The sequence below is a fragment of the Ursus maritimus genome (assembly GCF_017311325.1).
Source record: "Ursus maritimus isolate PB19 chromosome X unlocalized genomic scaffold, ASM1731132v1 scaffold_X1, whole genome shotgun sequence".
Classification (NCBI taxonomy): Eukaryota; Metazoa; Chordata; class Mammalia; order Carnivora; family Ursidae; genus Ursus; species Ursus maritimus.
This window is the reverse complement of record NW_024423319.1, coordinates 99,082,774-99,104,762: the sequence shown is the minus strand read 5'-3', so window position 1 is coordinate 99,104,762 and position 21,989 is coordinate 99,082,774. Positions and strand designations below refer to the sequence as shown.

Genomic DNA, 21,989 nt, shown 5'->3' with positions numbered 1-21,989 from the left:
TTTCGGCTTAGGTCATGATCTCGGGGTCATGGGGTGGAGTCCCAAGTCAGGCTCTGTGCTCAGTGGGGAGTCTGCTTGAGAGTCTCTGTCTCCCTCTCCCTCTCCCCCCCCCTCAAATGGGTAAATAAATCTTTAGGGGTAAAAAAAATAAACTAAACAAATGAGGAAACTGAAGTACTTATACAGCTGTTACGTAGTAAGCCAAGATTTAAATTTAGGTCAGTCTGAAACCAGAGCTCGAAGTATGCAATCTTGTTAAGACCTTTTTAAACTGTGTTGTCATTCTACTAATGGTCTTGTGAGCAGAGAAATTTAGCTACTTCATAAATATTACATTTTGGAAAAATGGAAAGTTCATTGAAGGAAAATGGGAGCCAGGAGATCGCAGACTGTCATGTGTATAAAGTGCTGTATTAATTAATGTGCTCCAGTGGCTGAGATTTCGTTCTATACAAAGGAGATTAAATTTAAGATTTAAAAAATTATGATGGTATCCTACTCTTGGATCTTTGCCTAACAAAACAGTCAAGTATGACTGAAGCAAAAAGGGTTTATACATCCCTCTCAGAGGGAGCTCGGTTCACATTGTGAAAAGCGAGTTACTGCAGAGATAAAAGGAACGTGTCTAGAGGAAGCTGTTGTAGCCATGTCTTCTTCCTGCTGGGCCTGAGCCTTCACGCGAATCCTGAGACCGTATCTCAAGACCTTTCTAAAAGCACGATTACATGAATTAATAAATACATCATTGAAAAGTGAAATTAAACTAAAATCCCTAGGAAAAGAAAATGAACACTCTAGGAGAGTGCCTCTGTAGCTAAATTAGCCAACATAACTAAGTTCTGGGTTTTAGATCACTCCAGTTCGTCTGTCAATGCAGTATCGAACTGCTAACAAATCAGGGAGACGTGGTCTTTCCCTGCAGGCTTCTGTTTACAAACACCAGATGTTTCTGGAACCACTACTTTTGCTGAGGAGGTGTAATTTTGCCTTGCAGTCAATAAGATTGAAGTAATTGGAATATATTCTCGAAGCTGAAGTCTTCCTGAGCTTATGGAACAACCAATAGCAAGTATACTTATCTTAAAAGTTGAGCATCTGTGGTGAGCAATTCTATGAATATTCGAATGCCTTTTAACCTATACAATACCACCCTTGACTGATTTTTTTTCTTGGAGGGCCTAGGTTCAGTTTAAAGGATTTCAGTTTAAAGTACACCAATAGAAAGTTTTTTCTCTTAATTTGATTTCACTGTGCTTCCCCATTCCTGTTCTCCTGTGTATGTATATGTACACATCAACCATATCTTCTCTTAAAATAGAAATATAAATAATATTCAACAGAAGAAGAGCTATTTCTACCTTCCTTAGATGTTTATTTTTCAAATGGAGGTGCTAGCAATACCATCGAAGTCTAACTTCCTCAAATCTGAAAATCCCTCCTGAACCTTGGATTTTTATTTCCGCTTACTCTGTTCCTGAGTCTTTGCTGTGACTTAGTATGGAAACATACACCTTGTTTGGCTTGCAGCCTAAAAGAAACAGTTTTTGCCATGATTCCTCTAGGGTTTAACTAATGCATCATTTGGATTTCTGTTTCTAGCCAAGATGGAGTAACAGGGTCTGGATTTACAGGAACAAAGTTATGAAACAATAGTTTTCAAAACATTGGACATTAGGCAATGAAGGACAATAATCCCAGAAAAACAGGAAACATACTAGGTAAGCCCTATGATTGCCCCAGGAGACTGAATCCAGTAATATATAAAAAGGATAATACATCATGATCATGTTCGGTTCACCCAGGAATACAAGGCTGGTTTAACATTAAAAAGTAATCAGTAAAGAGGCACCTGGGGGGGCTCAGTCTGTTGAGCATCTGCCCTGGGCTCAGGTCATGATTCCGGGGTCCTGGGATCATGCCCTGCATCAGGCTCCTTGCTCAGTGGGAAGTCTGCCTCTCTCTCTCCTCCTCACCCCACTTATGTGCTCGCGCGCTCTCTCTCTCTCTCTCTCTTTCACGAGTAAATAAAAAAAATAAAATGCAAATAATCTAGAATACTGAAAGTAACTTGCAAAAAGAGGAGAAAAGTTGGAGGACCTATATCTCTTGAATTCAGGACTTGTAAAGTTGCAGTTGGTATTAGTATAAAGATTCATAAATGTATCAACTGATGAGGATAGGGAATCCATAAATAGATCCCCATACCTACCTAGATGGTCAGTTGATTTTTGACATAGCCATGGCAATACAGGGGCGCCTGGGTGGCTCAGTTGTTAAGCGTCTGCCTTTGGCTCAGGGCATGATCCCAGGGTCCTGGGATCGAGCCCCACATCAGGCTCCTCTGCTGGGAGCCTGCTTCTTCCTCTCCCACTCCCCCTGCTTGTGTTCCCTCTCTTGCTGGCTATCTCTCTCTCTGTCAAGTAAATAAATAAAATCTTTAAAAATAAAAAAAAAGGAGCCATGGTAATACAGCACAGAAAGATTAGTTTATTCAACAAATTGTGCTGGAACGGTTGGATATCCTTATGCAAGAAAGCAAACATCATACCTCACACCATGTGCTAAAAATTAGCTAAAAATGGATCAGAGGCACAAATGCAAAACCTATACTATAAAACTTCTAGAAAAATATGAAATAAAATATCTGCGACATTAGGCATTGATTTCTTAGATATGACACAAACTGTGATACATTAAAGATGATAAATTGAACTTCAATTAAATTAAGAACTGTTCTTTGAAAAACACTGTTAAGAGAATAAAAAAACTGCAGATTGGGAGACAATATATGTAAATTACATATCTGATAAATAACTAGTATCCAGTATATGTAAAGAACTCTCAAATCTTGGGACACCTGAGAGGCTCAGTTGGTTAAGCATCTGCCTTCAGCTCAGGTCATGATCCCGGGGTCCTGGGATCGAGTCCCACATCGGGCTCCCTGCTCAGCGAGGAGCCTGCTTCTCCCTCTCCCTCTGCTCCTCCCCCCAGCTTGCTCTCTCTCTCTCTCATAAATGAATAAAATCTTTATTTTAAAAAACCCTCTCAAATCTCAATAATATGAAAACAACCCAATTTTAAAATGGGCAAAAAAATTGAATCAATACTTCACCAAAGAAGAATGGATGTCAAGCATACTAACAGATGTTCGACATGATTAGTTCAAGGAAATGCAAATTAAAATCATAAGAAGCTACTACTGCACACCTATTACAATGTCTAAAATTCAAATGGCTTAGCATACCAAGTTTTGGTGAGGATATGGAGCAACTGGAATTCTTCCTGCATATGTAAAATCGTGCAATCCCTTAAGAAAAGTTAACAGTTTATCAAATAGTTAGACATATGCCAGCCATATGATTCAGTTATTCCTCTTCCAGTTACTTGCCCAATGAAAGAAAAATAAAAGCCTATATCTACATGAAGACTTGTATACAAATGTTCATAGCAGCTTTACAAACACTAGAAATACCCCAAATGTCCAGCAACGAATGAACTTAAAAGATTGTGATGTATCATTTGGTGGAATATTATTAAACAATAAAGAGGAGGGATGCCTGACTGGCTCAGTGGGTAGAGTGTACAACTCTTGATCTCGGACTTGTGAGTTCAAGCCCCATGTTGGGTGTGGAGATGACTTAAAAATAAAATCTTTTAAAAAAAATAAAAAGGAATGGCTAGTGGTACATACAATAAGGATGAATCTCAGAATCCTTCTGCCGTATTAAAAAAGCCAAACAGAAATGAGTATGTACTGCATGATTCCACTTAGATAAAACTCTGAAATATGCAAGCTAATCAGCAACAACAACAACAAAAACACCAGCAGTGGCCTGGGGAAAGGGGATGAACAGTGCAGGAGGGAAATTTTACAAAGGATGTGAAGAAGCTTTTGGGAGTGAACTGTTCTTTATATTTTTTTAAGATTTTATTTGGTGGGGAGGAGAGAGAGAGCACAAGAGCAGGAGGAGGGAGAAGCAGGCTCCCGNNNNAGCCGGGAGCCTGATGCAAGGCTCTATTCCAGAACCCTGGGATCATGACCTGAGCCAAAGGCAGATGCTCAACCGACTGACCCAGGTGCCCCAAAATATTCTTTATCTTGATTTTGGTGGTGTGTATACATCTGTCAAAAGTCATCAAATTGTATACTTTATGTGAAGTTCATTGTATGTTAAGTACAGCTCAGTAAAACTGTTTAATAATTATTTTTTCTTATGCAGTAAATTAGTTTGCTGTATCCTTTTTTTTAAGACTTCTTTATTTTAAAGAGAGAGAGCACCATCAGGGAGGAACAGAGGGAGAGGGAGCCAAGCAGACTCCCCACTGAGAAGGGAGCCCAATGCGGAGCTCGATCCCAGGACCGCTGAGATCATGACCTGAGCCGAAACCAGGAGTCGGACACCCACCCGACTGAGCCACCAAGGCACCCCTAGCTTGCTGTATTCTAAAAGAGATGTTCACTGTTCCATTTGGTGCTTTGGCATCAGTACAAAGACTTAGAAGTATTGAACAGAATGAGAAACATGGTCAAAGGGCAGCTGCCTTGTGGTTTAAAGAATGTAAAAATAACTTTAGCCAACTGAGAGGTTAGTACAGAAAGGGGAAGCAATTTTAGAAATAAATGTGAATTATATCTCATTTCATAAATTATTTCTACATATATTTTGTTAATGACCTGTGTTGTTCCTTGAAGTTAAAGTTTTTTTTAACTTAAAATTTTAAAGATAAATAAACATACACATTTCATTGAGGAAGGAGGTTGCAGTCATTGTGAGCAGTTACTCTTAGATACTCTGGCATGCTTTGTAAGGTAAATGGGGGCTGAGAGAAGGCCAATGTTTTTTTTAAGGTAATAAAACAAGGGTGTTACTTTTCAATAAATTAAAGTCAAACATGTATTAGGGGGGGAAATAGATTTCTCTTATATACATTTGTCCTTTGTCTCTGGTAGAACTCTGGAAGAAAATTCATTCTTGTAAAGGCAAGATGTATTTAATTTTAAATTCCTTAGAAGCTCAGGGGCACCTGGGTGGTTCAGTCAGGTAAGTGTCTGACTCTTGATTTCAGTTCAGGTCATGATCTCAGAGTCATGAGACTGAGCCCCATGATGGGGCTGGGTGTGGAGGCTCCTGAAGATTCTCTCTCTCTCCCTCTGCCCCTCCCCCCAGCCATAGAAAAGAATGAAATCTTGCCATTTGCAATGATGTGGATGGCACTAGAGAATATTTTGCTAAGCAAAATAAGTCAGAGAAAGACAACAAATACCATATGATTTCACTAATGTGGAATTTAAGAAACAAAACAAATGAGTGAAGGGAAAAAAGAGAGAGAGAGAGAAGCAAACCAAGAGTACTACATCAAAAACTAAGGATATACTGTATGATGACTAACATAACATAATAAAAAATTATTTAAAAAAAAGAGTGGGGGCGCCTGGGTGGCTCAGTCGTTATGCGTCTGCCTCCAGCTCAGGGCGTGATCCCAGGGTCCTGGAATCGAGCCCCGCATCGGGCTCCCCGCTCCGCCGGGAGCGTGCTTCTTCCTCTCCCACTTCCCCCGCTGGTGTTCCCTCTCTCGCTGGCTGTCTTTCTCTCTGTCAAATGAATAAATAAAATCTTAAAAAAAAAAAGAAGAAGCAGAGCAAGAGACTCTAGAGAACACACTGATGGTTGTCAGAGGGGAGGTGGGTGGGGGGATGGGTGAAATAGGTGATGGGGATGAAGGAGGGCGCTTGTGATGAGCACTGGGTGTCCTATGGAAGTGTCGAATCACTATATTGTACACCTGAAACTGATATTACACTATGTTAATTGGAATTTAAATAAAAACTTTTTCTTAAAGGTAAATAGAATTCTACAGAAGATAGGAATAAGAGATTCAGAGGCATTCGAAACCCCTAGACTCAACACAGAGTGCCCAAGGAAGATACCCCTCCCTGAAGGCCAAAATCCAGATCTTTTTGAGAAGTCAGGGTCATGACGGAGATGACAGGTGTGGATCAATGACAGAGAAATCCTTGTGGTGTCAGGCCGGCAGAAGTTGCCAGAAACCCGCTGGTAACTTGCTGGGGAAAATCTATCCTCTAGGATTCCTGGGAAGGTGTCTCACAAGAGGCACCCTGCTATAAAACCACTCAAGGTGGGGGCCAGGGGAAGCTTCTGGACGAGAGACGCTGCCGGGTTCTGTGCCCCGGGAGACCTGTGTGCTGAAGAGGAGGCACTAGCGAGGCCCGGCACGGAACCGAGCCTGCTGAGCAAGGCCGTCAGACCGCGTGGAAACGCTTTCCTCCCGCAGCGTTCGCTCAAGCGCCTCTACAAAGCCTAGGGCCGTGCAGCTAGCACGGGACAGTTCCCAGCCTGCGGGCCGTTTTCCCACCCGCAGGTGAAAAGGGTAAATTTGGACCTGAGCGTCAAGGAAGCCACTGCTGGCATGGGACGTGAGAGAGGAGGAGGAGAGGAGGCGCGCGCGAAGCCTCGAAGCCCTGGCAGAGGCCCTTACAGCGCGCCTCGCCCCTGCCCGCAGGGCTCTGGGGATCAAAGGAGCTGAGTGCTGGTCCTCCTCAGCCCCCCAGCCATAGGATTTTGGATCAGTTACTATCTCTCTGCACATAAAAACAGTGTATTGGTTTAAGATTTATTTATTTGAGAGAGCGTGGGTGCACGAGTGCACAAGCAGGGGGAGTGGGAGAGGGAGAAGCAGGCTCCGCGCTGAGCAAGGGAGCCCGATGCCGGACTCAGTCCCAGGACCCTGGGATCATGACCCGAGCCGAAGGCAGACGCTTAACCGCTGGAGCCACCCCGGCGCCCCTAAAAACAGTTTAATACTTGCTCTGGGTCCCGCGTGCATTCCCTTCAGAAAACCACGGTGGGGCATCCGGGTGGCGCAGTCGGTTACACATCCGACTCTTGGTTTCACTGAGGTCATGATCTCGGCCGTGAGATGGAGCCCTGCATTGGACTCCGCGCTCAGTGCAGAGTCCGCTTGAGATTCTCTCTAGCTCTCGCTCTGCCCCTCCTGCTTATGGATGCGTGAGTGCGCTAAGTAAATAAATAAATCTGAAAGAAAGAAAAGAAAAAAGAAAAGAAAAGGAAAGGAAAGGAAAGGAAAGGAAAGGAAAAGAAAAGGAAAAGAAAGAAAAGAAAAGAAAAGAAAAGAAAAGAAAAGAAAAGAAAAGAAAAGAAAAGAAAAGAAAAGGAAAGAAAAGAAAAGAAAAGAAAAGAAAAGAAAAGAAAAGAAAAGAAAAAAAAGAAAACAGAACTATGGTGTTGCAGGCAGGATGGAGTATTCTTCACCTCACTGGCTGTATTCGTAAGGTGGCTGACTAGGAGCCCACCAGGGTTTACCCGAAAGTGATGGCTTGAGCAGACTAACAGTAAAGTCATTTACCCAGTTCACTCCTCCCCAGTAGGCAATCAGAAAGAAAAGGAATGGCAATGTAAGAAACATTTATTAAGTGTTCCTTACCAGGCAGGCACTTGTGTACACACTATACATATCCGTATATATTTTATACACGTACATTTTACAGAAGAGGCATCTGAAGAGTAGTGACTTGTCCAAGTAGGCAGAGCTGTGACTTCAACTCCTTCTTTCTAATCCAGTTCCAGAGTTCAGTTCACTAATCCACATGGAATACTGGCTCCCCAGAGATACCACCAAGATGACCTGTTGATAAGACAAAGCTGAGTTTATCCTTGCTGCAGTAAAAGAGAGCAACCTTGACAGAATTTGGGGTGGGGAGGTAAAGCCAGGATGTTACGAAATATTCGACTCTGGCTTTGAAGAAGGCCTTCAGTGAGGAGGTCTGGTTAGGATTAGGTAAGGATGGTGATGTCATAATTTATGATTGGTGTCCACGGCTGAGGTGAGGATTTTTAAGGCAAGGAATTCAGAGTCTGCCGGAGAGTAATATGTCTTTCAGGAAGTTCCCGGAATGAGCAATAAAGTTATTTGCAACTATTATCTTCTTGGGCAAGAGTCTGCTGAGACAGCAAGTTAAGGTGAAGACAGCAAAGTATGAAGGACTAGAGTCACATTACTGAGTGTAGACAGTAAGCTCTGTGGGTGTATATGGTTTAGGTTGTCGTCCATAAAGGGTTTTCTTTTCTCCTTTATGGTCACATTCAAGCATGATGTATGACAAATTATTTTGTTAATGAAATGATCATTAACCAATTTCAATACTAAGACCACTCAGCATAATAACTAACTCTAACGTAGTCCTTTCTATGTGCTCTTTATATCCTAGCTCATTAAATCATTGCAACTCTGTGCGTAGGGGCTATTTTCATCTACATTTTATAGATGGTGAGGTGATGCACAGAGAGGTCAAGTAACTTACTCCTGTTCACAGTGCATTAGGCAATTGAGCTGGGATTTGAACCCAGGCAGTCTAACTCCAGAGTCCTTTTTAGGATCTAATTAGTATACTAGTATAGTAATCATTCCATGTTAGGGTTTTACAGTTACCGTTTCTTCAAATCGTCTGCAATTCATAGCGTGCAGATCAGAGAGGCGGTTCAGATTAATCTATTGCCCAACATGATCCAGTTACAAAGTTATGGCCTTCAGACTAAGTTTGCAGACTCCCTCACCTGAGTAATTATTTTCCCCACCCTCCACTTGATCTTCTATAACTACCTCTTGATTTCCAAAGAACAATTAACAAATCCATGGGGCGCCTGGGTGGCTCAGTGAATTGAGCGTCTGCCTTCGGCTCAAGTCATGATCTCAGGGTCTTGGAATCGAGCCCTGCGTCGGGCTCCCTGCTTGGTGGGGAGTCTGTTTCTCCCTCTCCCTCTGCTTCTGTCCGCAACTCGTGCTCGCTCGCTCTCTCTCTCAAATAAATAAAATCTTTTAAAAAATCCATTAGATATTGTCCAACAAAGACAAAATACACCAAAAAATCTAGTTCTGAATTAAGTTAGGGGTCTCTGCAGGTTAGAGCAGGGACTGAATTCTGACGGCTTCTGTACAATAAAATATGAAAAAAAGACAGAATTTTCATGTTCCCCTAGCTTTGGAGTAGCTTCACTAAATGACTTTCATTAAAAGAAGTGACTGAGGGGCGCCTGGGTGGCACAGCGGTTAATCGTCTGCCTTCAGCTCAGGGCGTGATCCCGGCGTTCTGGGATCAAGTCCCACATCAGGCTCTTCCGCTATGAGCCTGCTTCTTCCTCTCCCACTCCCCCTGCTTGTGTTCCCTCTCTCACTGGCTGTCTCTCTCTGTCGAATAAATAAATAAAATCTTTAAAAAAAAAAAAAAAAAAAAAAAAGAAGTGACTGAAAGTAATAATCTTGACTTAGAACAAATATTTAACTTTTATAATAGAAATGTAAACAGAACAATGATTTGCGATTTCTCAACATGTTCTTTCTTGCTGAAGGACATTTAACTAGTTTTGACCTATAGTCAGGATAAGCATAGTGCACACTCAACATTTCCAACAATAAGGACCCACAGACAAGAGAGATATGTTTTGACTTAAACCAATTTATTTGGCAAGGAGAAAACAAAGCATGGCACCATTAAATTCCGAATGCTGAAGATTTTTTTTTCTCTTAACTCAGGAAATAAAGCTTCAGAGAAGTCACTAGGGTTGACCTTCTTTTATTCTTTAATAGAATAAAACTCTTCTCTCTTTTCATTGATGTGCCCTTTGTTCTGGACTCCAAAGTTGATGGACAAGTTGATATACAGTCACTCTGAGTGCCGGGGGCGGGGGGAAACAAGAAGTGTGCAATTTACAGACAACTGCCAATGAAGATATAACCTTTCTTTGTTGTGCATTTCACAAGCAGATTACATAACCTTTTGGGGATATGTCATCAGCACCAGCAACATATTAATTTTTTAAAGTTTTTATTTTTAAAAAAAATTTATTCATTCATTCACTCATTCATTCATTTGAGAGAGAGAGAGAGAGAGAGTGAATGAGAAAGAAAGCACAAGCCAGGAGGAGAGGCAGAGGGAGAAGCAGACTCCCCACTGAGCAAGGAGCCCGATATGGGGCTCCATCGCAGGACCACAACCTGAGCCGAAGGCAGACACTTAACCTACTGAGCCACCCAGGCGCCCCTAGTTTTTATTTTAATTCCAGTTAGTTAACATACAAAAATATGGGGTGGTTTGTGAATTTGCCTGTCATCCTTACACAGGGGCCATGCTAATCTCTGTATCTTTCCCATTTTAGTCTATGTACTGCTGAAACAAGCTCAACAGTAACAAATTTAAATAACAAATGCTAAGTGTAGTTTGACTTGGGCTTTGTTGCTTCCCTTCTTTCCTCATGGTGGATAGAGAGGGAGGAAATGCAAGAGAGAGGCAGGGGTGACAGGAATGTTCTAGTAGGCCCGCTTGGAGAAGGGCACACACGGGCTCCCTATTCATCACCCCAAACCAACACACACACCCACATTACATAAAGAGCCCCATGCAGATGAAAGGAGCTCTTTATGTTGCCTTAAAAATGACACAAGAAGTGTGTGTATCTCAGGTGCCTCTCCCTAGATTTATATGCCCAAAGCCATGCAAAATTTCCACGCCTTAGCCCAGCCCAGTCCCTCTTCATCCCCTGCTCTCCTGACATCATTCCCTTGTGAATCAGCTACTGTGAGGGCTGTCACCTGATTTCTAATGTTTTTCACCTTTAAGTCAAATTAAAAAGAACGTTACACTGGGGAAAAACCCCACATCAATCAGCAAATGAATATTTGCTAAGAGACTGTGATGAGCCCACACCTTTAGTAGATCAAGTAGATCAAATACAGGAAGTGCCCTCCCAAAGAGGAGACTCTGACCCTGTTCTTCACCAAACAAGGACTCTCCTCTTTGGGACAGCCTCCTCCGCCTTGAAGCTTTGCCCATCCCTCTGAATGCAACAAATCAGTATTTTGTCTCCACTTTAAAGAGTAAAACTTCTGGAACTGGGAGTCCAAAGAGAAGTACTTAAGTTCTGGCTTAGTGCCCTCATAACCCGTACCACTTCTCTAAGTAGATCACTCCCATTCATGATTAATCTCTCCCATCTTGATTCCCATTAGCTCCATTTCAGATGGTGATTTTTTCTTCTGACCTCATTTTCAAATTTTGAGTTGAATACTACTAATGCCGTGAAATTAGACGGGATGATTAAATTTAGGGGGTAAATTATAGAATTGTTCACAAAAACGTACACTTGAGACCTTAGAAAAGAATGGAAGAATGGATATTCTTTTTTTTTTTTAAGATTTTATTTAGTCATTTGAGAGAGAGAAAGAGCACGAACAGTGGGAGGGGTAAAAGGAGAGGGAGAAGCAGACTCCCTGCTGAGCAGGGAGTCCCGCGAGGGACTCAATCCCAGGACCCCGGGACCATGACCCAAGCCAAAGGCAGATGCTCAACTGACTAAGCCACCCAGGCGCCCAAGAATAGATATTCCTAATCAGTGTGGTTTTGTTTTGTTGTAGAGGTAATTTCTTTTATTATCTTTAAATTAACTTTTACTCCTTAATTTTGCATGGGATTTCTATTTGAAGTCAAATTGTATTCTCCGTTTCTTTTCCTACCTGAACCGCTAGAATAGATTTCATATATGCGTGTCTGTGTGTGTGTGTGTCACACATATATACCTCAAAGAATGTTCCTCGCTCACACCGCTGGTCAGTGAAAAGTGATGAGAAGTATTTCAGCAGGGGTTCTCGTGAGTGGTAGAATTTTCTCAGGAAGTGTGTTGAGGATGGAGCACCGTGGTGACGTATTTTCACCCTCCGGGTGTGGTTGTGTTGGTGGATGAAGGACTCCACAAAAGAGCAGAAGCACTGATGCAGACGTAGGGCCGGAAAATACATCTGAATAACTTTGAATGGGGGAGGGGAGAGAAAGGGTTTGAACGATTGGGAGTCCTCTTTGCTTCCAGATTCAACGTTGGTACAAAACTAGCTTAACAGGTTTTCCTTCAGACTACACTAGACATACAGTGAGACTGAGATTCTAAAGCCACATTCATCTTCTCCACAAAAATTACTAGCATTCCTTGGGGCTCCTGGGTGGCTCAGTTGGTTAAGTGTCTGCCTTCAGCTCAGGTCATGATCCCAGGGTCCTGGGATCGAGCCCTACGTCGGGCTCCACGCTCAGTGGGCAGCCTGTTTCTCCCTCTTCTGCTCCCCCTGCTTGTGTGCTCGCTCTCTCTCTCTCTCTCTCCCTGTCAAATAAATAAAATCTTTTTAAAAAATTACTAATATTCCAGCCCCTTTGGCTCATGTTGAGACCATCCTTGTGTAGTCCCAGAAGTGGCTAGTGTCCTGACAGTCTACGGAAGGCAGAATAATGGTTGTCCCCAAATGTCTGTGTCCTGACCTCTGGAGTCTTCACATATGTATCCTGACATGGCAAAAGGGAATTGAGGTTGGGGGTTGAATTAAGATTGCTAATCAGTTGACATCATGACAGGGAAATTTTCCTGGATTATTCGGTGGGACCAGTGTGATCACAAGGGTCATTAAAAATGGAAAAAAAGAGTGTCTGAACAATGCCATGTGAGGAAGATGGGACTGGCATTGCTCTCTTTGAAAATGGCCTGAGTCCAGGAATGCAAACAGCCTCTGGAAGCTGGAAAGAGCAAGAACACAGATTCTCCCCTGGAGTGCCCAGGAGGGGTCCAGCCTTGACAGCACCTTGATTTAAGCTCAGTGAGATCCGTTTTGTACTTCTGACCTCAGAACTGTAAGGTAATAAATGTGTGTTGCTTTAAGCCCCCAGGTTTGTGGTAATTTGTTACAGCGGCAATAGGAAAGTAAAACAGGCCCCAGTGTCTCCTTGGCAATATCTTTCCTTTAATTTTTTTACCTTATTGGACTTTTTTACTTAAAAAAGAGGTTTTCTGTCCTTCTTCACCAATCCTGCCCATCTGAGGTTTTAATGTAATATGTATTCTTCCCCAGATTTTTTTTTAATGAAAAATTTCACTTTGCAACTTGCCTCTTTCACTTGAAATTCTATGGATGTTTTTCCAGGTCAGTTCAGATGTAACTCAATATAAAAGTTAAATGTTTATTCTCCTTATCAAAACAATTAAAGAAAATATACAGAAAAAGTTTAAATTGAGACAAAAAACATAAAGAAAAAATATTAGTCCANAACTCTACAATCTGTGTAAAGTGTGCTGATAATTTTAAAATAGAAGTACATAGGTAGAAATCCATACTGTACAGGTCAGTGTAAGATTTTAAGTAAAAGCTTTCCTCTTTTCCTTCCTCTGTATTCCTCTCCCCAAAGGTAACTACTCTTCAGGTTTTCTTGTGTTTTCTTTTAGAATTTATGTATGTGTGTGCATTTGTGTGTGTGTGTGTGTGTGTGTATCCCACACATATCAGAGTCCATTCGTGATTGTGTACCTTGCTTCTTTTTTCTTAATTTATGTTACAGATCTTCCCCAATGTGACATACGCAGTCTCATTTGTAGTGGTCGTATAGTATTCCATCTGAAGCCTATTGGCAATTTATTTGACCAGTTTCCAATTAATGAATGCGTTCGTGATTTCTTTTTTTCCTCTATAATAATGTTGTAATGAACATCCTTTTGAACACACTTTGAGACCTTTTGCAAGGATACATCTAAGGTATGTTTCTAGCAGTGGCATTTCTGGATGAAAAGTGCATTCAGATGATTGTTGGCTATTGCCAAACTGCCCTCCAGAAATCACTGCATCAGCCGACACTCCCTCCATCACAACAGGGCAATGCCCATTTCCCCAAACTCTCACCATCACTAGATACCATAATATATTTCTAATTTATTACTAACCTTATAAGTGATACATAGCATTTCACTATTTTGATTTTCATTTCTTTAATTATGAACAGGGTTGAGGTAATAATACTTCAGACATTGAATTGCTGTTTGATGATTCACATGTTCATTTGGAGGAATGACAAATCTGTTTATAACAAAATAAATAATATTTGTATATAATCTAAAAATTAATTTGCAACTGACAAGTTCTATGACTTCGAGCAAATCTCCCTGGGCCTCACTGTCCTCGTTCTCACAAGTAGGTTGGACTAGACAATGTCTAAGAACTCATCTAGTTCCAAGTCTACACGCTGAGTTGATAAAAGAAAAAGGATCAGGGGCACCTGGCTGGCTCAGTAGCAGAGCATGTGACTCTTCATCTCAGGGTTGGAAGTTTGAGCCTCATGTTAGGTGTAGAGATTACTTTAAAAAATAATGAAATTTTTGAAAAAGAAGAAAGGATTAAAGGGTATCACAATTACAAACCGTAAATGTCTGAGTCTATTAGGGCCTGCTATAACAAAATACCATAGACTGGGCAGTTTATTTTAAAAAATTATTTCTCACGCTTCTGAAGGTGGGGAAGTTCAAGATCAAGGCACCAAGATTCATTGTCTGGTAAGAGCCTGCTTCCTGGTTCATATGTCTTCTCACTAAAACCTCACATGGCAGGAGGGACAACGGAACTCTCTGGGGACTTTTATAAGGGCCCTAGTCCCATTTATGAGGGCTCTGCCCTCATTACCTAATCACCTCCCAAAGGCCCCACCTCCAAACACCATCACATTGGGGATTAGGTTTCATGATATGAATTTGGGAGAGCAGAAACATTCAGTCTATAGCAATAAATAAGCCACAATGTATAGATGTTTTAAAAAATTGAGAATAATAATGACAGCCCCAGGGGAGAGTCTTATTTATCCCTGACTTTTTAAAGGTATTTTCACATTTTTATGTTTTAACTTCTTAGTTAAATGGTATAGAACCAAACCAGAACATTTAAATGAGGGGAGAAACCCTCTTTAAAAAAATTATTTCTTATTTAGCAACAGGGTCTTTTCCAACTCTGTGCTTATACCATGAATTTTAGAAGGCTGGTACCAACATTATTCAATTGTATCAATTTTTTGTTTTATGAAACATTATTTTATGTACTTACTTCCACATATTTATTGGTCCTAACATGTGTCATTTCTATTGGGAATATTAATTCATTGCCCTAAAACATATCACAGTTTGCCTAGAAATTTCTTCACAGTGGTTTTTCAGGTGCTTTCAAATTTCAACTAGAATTCTATTAGCCAAGTATAAAAATAGCTTTTTTCACACAACTCTGTCAACAATTGATTTATTTTTACTAATTAAATACAGTTAAGATGACACCTCATAGTTTCTCTAATTCACACAATTTGAAATTCTTCTGGAAGCTTAACTTTTGAATAACATTTGATATATTTCTTCTTATGTAACTGTAATTCATATTCTTTGGCCATGCTTCCATTAGAAAATAGTTACTGCCTTTATAAACCAGTATCTCTCTTGCTTACATATTTTGGGGTTAAAATTTCTGTTCCTACATGTCACTTACAAGTGTCTTTCTCACTCAGTTGTTTTCAGTTTATTATTCATTGTTGTGGGAAAACATTTACTTCTTATTATATCCGTTTCACCACAGGTATTTTTTTATTTTAAAGATTTTTTATTTATTTATTTATTTGACAGAGAGAGAGACAGCCAGCGAGAGAGGGAACACAAGCAGGGGGAGTGGGAGAGGAAGAAGCAGGCTCCCAGCAGAGGAGCCTGATGTAGGGCTCGATCCCAGAACGCCGGGATCACGCCCTGAGCTGAAGGCAGACGCTTTAATGACTGCGCTACCCAGGCGCCCCTCACCACAGGTATTTTTATTACTTTAATTCTCAAAAAAATTACCTCCCTTCTACAACTGACTTAAGATCTGTGATTTCACTTTCTTCTAGCTTTGTTTATGGATGGCTTTTTAATATTTAACTCTTTAAGTAATTTGAAATATTTAGGATGTTATACAAGTTATTTCTGTAAATTTATTTTTCTCCATTATCATATTCATTTTCTTTAACACATTTATTAGTGATTTGTTTTTATTACTTTGTGTCATTTGACATACCATATACTGACATCTAAAAAATGTTTTTAGTCTACTCTTTATTGCTATTCTACTTTATCATTCTATTTTTTCTACTTAGACAGTACCAGAGAATATTGACAGTCGTTTAAAGTTTGGCAGAGTAAATCCTACACTGTTATCTTCTCTTCTAAGAATATTGCTTGGTTGCATGTTTTTCCATCAAAAGTTTACAGATAGTCAAGTTCTCTTAAGCACTCTGTTGGGATTTTAATCGGTAATGAATTAAATCTTGAAATTAACTTGTGAAATACCTTTTTTTAAATTTTATTATCTTCCCAAACAAGAACATATATATTTCTTCGTGTGCTTAGAATTCTCGTTTCTGCTGTTAAAGGTGTCCAGTCCTTTTTTATAAGTTACAGATGTCCTCATCAGATTAGTAGCCAACAGTTAACGTTTTTATTCTCCCTGACATTTCTGAAACATGGCTCATGCAGACTTTGTTTTCACCACCCAGTCACTTAACATTTTGTTGTTTACACAGCAGTTTCCCATCCATTATCTCATTTGAGACTCACACCAACCCTGTAAGACAGGTCAAGTTCCAGACTTGTGACTCCAGAGATGAGCACATGTAAGAAGTTAGCCTAAGGCCAATAACTGCTGAAAATAAGTCTCAAACTTCAGTCTAGAACCCTCTCCGTCTCCATTTTGGATTGAGTAAGAAAACAGTGAAGGGGTGCCTGGGTGACTCAGTCAGTTAAGCATCTGCCTTTGGCTCAGGCCGTGATCTCAGGGTCCTGGGATTGAGCCCCGCATCGGGCTCCCTGCTCAGCGGGGAGTCTGCTTCTCCTTCTGCCCCTCTCCCCCTCCCCCCACCCCCGCTCATGCTCTCTCTCTCAAGTTAAATAAATAAAATCTTTTCTGAAAAAGAAGAAAAAAGAGTGAAATGCCAAGTGTTTTCTTTATTATTACTCCTTACTGTCATTTCCTTTAGATCAGTAAGAATTCATCAAGGCACACATGGTGTAGGAAAAAGCACAAAAATCCTGGCATTGTCATTTATTACAGTTGTGCTGATAAGCAGCCTTAAAATCTTTTTTTTTTTAAGATTTTTTTTATTTGACAGAGAGAGAGAGGACAAGCAGGGGGAGCGGCAGGCAGAGGCAGAGGGAGAAGCAGGCTCCCCACTGAGCAGGGAGCCAGACACAGGGCTCCATCCCAGGACCCTGAGATCATGACCTGAGCCGAAGGCAGACACTTCACCAACTGAGCCACCCAGGCGCCCAGGCTTAAAATCTTTGAGCTTTGTTTTCTTATCTGTGAAATCAGAATACCACCTGTCATGTCCACTTTGTGAAGTTTCAAAGGTAAAATGGCATCATGTATATGAAAATCCCCAAGAAATGTTCCCAAGGCAAAATCACCAAATTTCTCTTTGTCAAAATTTTAACATAGAAAGTGAGGAGTGACCTCCAAGTTTTCTTCCTATGCAAATATTCCATCATTCAAGGCTGTTAATTAGGGGAGCAATTTATATTTAATTTAAAGTACAGTATTCTTGCTTGATAATTGCAATTTCCATCTTTTACTGGTGGTGGCAGTGCTTGTCTCTCTACACACCAGAACTTTTGGAGTTACAACAATCTTGATAGATTTCACAAAACCTTTATTAGGTCTGCTACATGTTGTATAAGGCCCCTGTGTATTTTGTAAGTGGAAATGAAGTGAAACTTTGTTTTACATTAGAACATAGTAATAGCCTCTTTTTTTTTAAGGGGCACCATTACAATGTCCCTGGCCCTGGGGTTAGAATTCCTGTCAGGTGATTTGTGCAACTCTGAGCCAATTCTTTACACTAGAATGTTACGACATTCTTGTTGGCTGCCATCACTGTGTCCACGTCAGCTTTTTTAGTAGGTTATGGGTCATCCTGCACATAGACACCCCTTTTTTATTGCTTATGTGGGAATGGCATTGTGAACCTTTATTTCTTTTAAGAATTTTTTTTTTTAGAGACAGCGTGGGTGAGGGAAGGGGCGGAGGGAGAGAACATCCAAGCAGACTCCCCACTGAGCACGGAGCCTGTGGGTGGGGGGGGTTCTATCCCTCAGCCCATGAGATCAGGACCTAAGCCAAAACCAAGAATCGGGTGCTCAACCGACTGAGCCACCCAGCGGCCCCAGCAGTATGAACCTTTAAAAAGTACAGTCCATGGAAGGGATTAAGATACTCTGGTCTACCTGCTAGACACTGGATTTTGTATACTTTCATAAGCAGAGGTAGTCTTGGGCAAAAATTATGAAGGTTATGTCATTTATCCTCCAGTTCCTATCTTTTCTTCCAAATCCTCTCCTTGACCTTTTGCCCAGTTTTCTTCGATCAGGAGGAGCCAGATCTGAGAAACAAAATTTAGAGGAAAGAGCACAGCTCTGGCATCAAAAAAACCTCTGTTGTCATCCTTACTCTGCTACTTCGAATTTGATTGACCCCAGATTGACCTGGTTTCCTCACTTATAAACAGGGATAAATGATCACTTGTTGAAGGTTGCCAGAAAATAAAACAAATAGGGAAGTATTTATGTAATTTATATATTTAGGTTATTAATGTACCAAGATCTGAATATAAATATTTTATGTATTGTTTCTTATAGCAATGTGTGAATAACCCCAGGGTCTTTGCACATGCTGCTGGTTGTGCTGAAATGACTTCTGCCTTTTGTCCTCGGGATTCAGATTCTAGAAGGCTGGTTCAAGTTTCCCTCTTAGAGGCTCCAGTAGCACTTATGCTTACTTCTGTTTGGGCTTTACCACGTGCTGCAATTCCCATTTACCAGTCTGCATCTCCTTCTAGACAAAGCAGAGTCTTTTGGGAGCAGGCACTTTGAGGACATGCATCTTTATAGCTCCAGATAAAATATAGGACGTCCAATAGATACCTAATACACAGGGAAGAGGAGGCATAAGAATGGATAAAACAAATATAGATACAATGATAAGACAGACTATGAGATGTACTCTGGGAAGTGAAGTAGGAACAGGTCATATTTGCTTGAGGAATCTACTTCATGGAAGAAGTGGAACTGGAGATAGGATTTGAAGGCTGAGAATAATTTGACAGGCAAATATCGAAAAGACAGCATCCCAGATGACGGGAGCAGCCCAGTCAAAAGCACAGAATCAGGGAAAGAGCAGGCTGTCTTTGGGGGGAATGAAAAGGACGCTCATTGGCAGGGGTAGAGTACAGATGGGGAAGTTGGGGGTGCGGCTGGAAAGGTAAACAAGAGCTTACTCTGAATTTGGAGATGAGGAAGTTGAAAGAGTTGCCACTGCTGCTTGGCCCTTGGCCAGGCCTTCCCCTAAGTGCTCAGAACAAGCTCCTCCCCATTTTCTCCTAACGCTTCCAGTCAGGCCCCCGCCTCCTTTCTGCCCTTAGTAACTGGCTTGCATCAGGAGCCTCGTCTGGGACTATCAGAGTAAACGCTTGCCAGTGATTTACTCTCACTGCCTTTTCCTCCTACCATCAATTTGGCATCAAAAAAAAAAAAAAAAGAAACCCTCTGTTGTCGTCCTTACTTACTGGGTTTTCTGACTTTGTCACCCTGATTTAAACAATCAGAACCTACAGGCATCAGGCTGCTCTGGATTTTACTGTTTTTTTTTTAATGGTTACATGATTTTGACGTGATCCATACACGACAAACCAATAAGGTGAAACATGATACATCACCAACTGAGTCACTTTGGACAAGTGGTATCGTGGGTTGGGTGCAAGCAGCAGTGAGTTTACAAGACAAAAAAGCCGTTTGAGCTAGCAGGATTAGTCCATGAGGTTTTTTTTTTCTTGCCATGCCCTGAGGACCTTCACTAACCTTGCATCTCTGACCCTAGCCAACCCTGACAAAAGCAGACCGCCTGGGGCCTGAAGTCTTCTTGTCCTATTAGCCTTGGGCCAGTGCTTGCTGTCATGCTAATACCTTGCCTCTGACCTCTTCAATGTTGGCCAGACGTATGACCGGCTCTCTGTATTGCTTTCTCGATGTGCACAGCAGTTTGCTCATTCCGGGGAGTACAGCTCTTCCCTGAACAACCTGGCTGGCCCTCTCCACTGTAGGGCCATGACATGGCCTAGAGATTGCAGCTGTGGTGTCATGTTCTGGAATAATAGTTTGCATCCAGAGCCAGCCACTGTCTGCCGTCTCTCCTTAAACTGCCATTCTGACTGCTGACAATCTTCGAAGCCATTCCTATAGATAAGTTAGGTCCTCTAGCCCTTGGACTCCTTTCTTCCAGCTCATCACCATTCGTCACCACCATGGCCATCTTTGCTGGGCCAAAGAGGAGCTTGTCAAAGACCTGAAAAGGTTAAAGTGTACCAGGTTGCATTGCTGGCCCCAACTATTCACCCCTACCAGCAGGCAGACACTTGCCATGGTCTCATCCTGGGTGGAGTGAATTTCCCTGCCACTTGACTTTGGGCTTGGCCATGTAACTTGCTTTGGTGAACGATATCTGGATGGAAGTGCCACTGTGACAATTTTGAGCCTAGGCCTTAGTGGGCCTTGCACGTTTCCATTTGTTCTCTTGCATTTATAACATCTCCATAGGATGAACATGCCCAAGAACAGGCCATCTCAACCAAGGGGAAAAAAGAACACATACGGAGCGGAACCACCCTCTCCAGTACATGACGTGCCGTGACATCCAGCTGAGCCCGGCTTTGATCAGAACTCCAGGCAAACAGCAGAGGCACAAAGACATCTTGCCTACCCTATCTGTCCCGTGTCACCACTGCTGACCAGATCAGGGTGACCGCTTGATTAATGGAGAGCCAAAGGTACATGAGAGGAGCCAATCAAAGCATCTTTTCAAGGGTTTGTATATGGAAACAAATTGTAATCAGAAAGGGACAGACTCAGGTAGACTCGGAGTGGGAGGCGTCATTTAGAGCCCTGGGCAACTTGATAAAGAAATAGAGAAAGCCAGTCTTGGGAGTGAATGAGAAAACAGGGCATATGTTCAAAGAGTTTCAGAGGAGAGTCCCAGAAAGACAAACAAAAAGATGATTAGAGTAAACTCAGTTCCCAGAGGCCTCCGGCACCAGCCGACACGAAGCCTCATTGAGCTGCAGGCCTTGTGTCTAAGAAGTTGTCAATCCTGTCATCAAAACCATCTGTCGTCTCCCACACAGTGTTTTATTTTTAGCTAGCTTAAGTGGAGTTTCTTCCTCGTAACTAAAGAACTGGACTAAGACTTGTCCAGAGTGGAAGAAGAGGAAAGAGCAGCCAGTTGTGTGGTCGGCAGCCCCTCACGCGATAGAAAACCACACCGACTGCAGGTGGGACCATGTATCACGAAGCTTTTGCTGCATAAGAAACCTTGAAGTTGAAGGGCTTTGAACAACAAAACAGGTTGCTGACAACTTTGCGGAATGTGATGGCTGGGATATTTGGGACGTTCATGGTGACTCTTCTGGTCTTGCCTGTCAGGGCTGACACCGGATGCTCTAGGATGGCCTCACATGTCTAGTGATTGTTAAGCCGTCTTTCCAGTAGGGCCTTAGTGGCAACGACTTGTCTCTCATCCTCCAACAGACTAGCTCAGGCTTCCCCACATGGTGGTTTGAAGACTACCAAAGAAGAAGCGAGGGAGCAGTACCCCACATGAGGAAGCTCATTTTAAGTCTCTGCTCACATCATGGTTCCTAGGCCCCTTAGCCAAGACAAACCACTTGGAGGATAGACCCAGAGTGATGGACACTAAGCAAGGGCTTACATGCAGGGTGGAGCGAACACTTTAGAAGCCCTTAATTGCAACAACGTAGCAAAACTACAATGGACGGGGAGGGAGAAAGGAATACAGCCGAGAAGCGCCTGTGTGCAAGGGCCAAAAGCCAGGAGAGTGGTATTTTTAAGGGAACGAGTCTAGGAAAATCTCCACTTTGCTATGACTCGACCTGTATACCTTTGGAAGAGTACAAGACTTTAACTCGGGGACTTGTTACTCCACAGTCATGGAAACATCAGTCTAAATAGTTATAAAATATACCATAAGCATCTGTAGTATTTCACCCTCGCTGGAATGCCTAATCGCCCTTTCCTCCTTTAGAAAAG

General features: G+C 41.9%; 1 long non-coding RNA gene and 1 other non-coding gene across 5 annotated transcripts in view; both read right to left on the bottom strand.

The window, feature by feature from the left end:
* The window catches only part of LOC103668205, a 57,900-nt gene that overhangs the window by 16,535 nt on the left and 19,376 nt on the right, over nucleotides 1-21,989 (bottom strand). For 2 of the 4 annotated variants that reach the window (XR_005835578.1, XR_005835579.1), the window contains exon 2: nucleotides 7,520-7,665. This is a non-coding gene — a long non-coding RNA (uncharacterized LOC103668205). Of the gene's footprint in view, nucleotides 1-7,519; nucleotides 7,666-11,610; nucleotides 11,838-13,784; nucleotides 14,121-21,989 lie in introns of those variants that run through there. The other 2 variants (XR_005835582.1, XR_005835580.1) reach the window with 2 other exon arrangements.
* On the bottom strand, nucleotides 10,114-10,217 carry LOC121103807. Its single transcript, XR_005836088.1, has one exon. It is a non-coding gene; the product is annotated as a U6 spliceosomal RNA (small nuclear RNA).